The sequence below is a fragment of the Schistocerca americana genome, unplaced genomic scaffold, assembly GCF_021461395.2.
Source record: "Schistocerca americana isolate TAMUIC-IGC-003095 unplaced genomic scaffold, iqSchAmer2.1 HiC_scaffold_482, whole genome shotgun sequence".
Taxonomy (NCBI): domain Eukaryota; kingdom Metazoa; phylum Arthropoda; class Insecta; order Orthoptera; family Acrididae; genus Schistocerca; species Schistocerca americana.
In genome coordinates, this window is record NW_025726217.1 from 80,001 (window position 1) to 81,656 (window position 1,656).

A 1,656-nucleotide genomic window follows, 5' to 3' on the forward strand; every position below is an offset into this window, starting at 1 on the left:
GCCTTAACGTAACCCACGTTGCGCCTTAACGTAACCCACGTTGCGCCTTAACGTAACCCACGTTGCGCCTTAACGTAACCCACGTTGCGCCTTAACGTAACCCACGTTGCGCCTTAACGTAACCCACGTTGCGCCTTAACCTAACCCATATTGCGCCTTAACCTAACCCATATTGCGCCTTACCCTAACCCATATTGCGCCTTAACCTAACCCATATTGTGCCTTAACCTAACCTATATTGTACCTTAACCTAACCCATATTGTACCTTAACCTAACCTATATTGTACCTTAACCTAACCTATATTGTACCTTAACCTAACCTATATTGTACCTTAACCTAACCCATATTGCGCCTTAACCTAACCCATATTGCGCCTTAACCTAACCCATATTGCGCCTTAACCTAACCCATATTGCGCCTTAACCTAACCCATATTGCGCCTTAACCTAACCCATATTGCGCCTTAACCTAACCCATATTGCGCCTTAACCTAACCCATATTGCGCCTTAACCTAACCCATATTGCGCCTTAACCTAACCCATATTGTACCTTAACCTAACCCATATTGTACCTTAACCTAACCTATATTGTACCTTAACCTAACCTATATTGTACCTTAACCTAACCTATATTGTACCTTAACCTAACCTATATTGGGCCTTAACCTAACCTATATTGGGCCTTAACCTAACCTATATTGGGCCTTAACCTAACCTATATTGGGCCTTAACCTAACCTATATTGGGCCTTAACGTAACCCACGTTGCGCCTTAACGTAACCCACGTTGCGCCTTAACGTAACCCACGTTGCGCCTTAACGTAACCCACGTTGCGCCTTAACGTAACCCACGTTGCGCCTTAACGTAACCCACGTTGCGCCTTAACGTAACCCACGTTGCGCCTTAACGTAACCCACGTTGCGCCTTAACCCAACACACGTTGGGCCTTAACCCAACACACGTTGGGCCTTAACCCAACACACGTTGGGCCTTAACCCAACACACGTTGGGCCTTAACCCAACACACGTTGGGCCTTAACCCAACACACGTTGGGCCTTAACCCAACACACGTTGGGCCTTAACCCAACACACGTTGGGCCTTAACCCAACACACGTTGGGCCTTAACCCAACACACGTTGGGCCTTAACCCAACACACGTTGGGCCTTAACCCAACACACGTTGGGCCTTAACCCAACACACGTTGGGCCTTAACCCAACACACGTTGGGCCTTAACCCAACACACGTTGGGCCTTAACCCAACACACGTTGGGCCTTAACCCAACACACGTTGGGCCTTAACCCAACACACGTTGGGCCTTAACCCAACACACGTTGGGCCTTAACCCAACACACGTTGGGCCTTAACCCAACACACGTTGGGCCTTAACCTGCTCTGTAATTGTCATACGACGCGTTAAATTAGTGTGGTGTTGCCTAACTGCAACCCCCGCAATATAGTTTGCTACTCGCACTGCCTGGTCCCCAGAGTATCGCTTCATGTTAAACACCTTGCAGCTATACACTGTAATGCGGATGGCAGCAGGACGTACATGCTCAATGCCCTTCGCAGTTGTTCATTGGCATTTGCATGGCGAAGCACAGCCTACGTTGTGGTACGGCGTGTGTCAACTGTCCGCTGATGTTGTACGT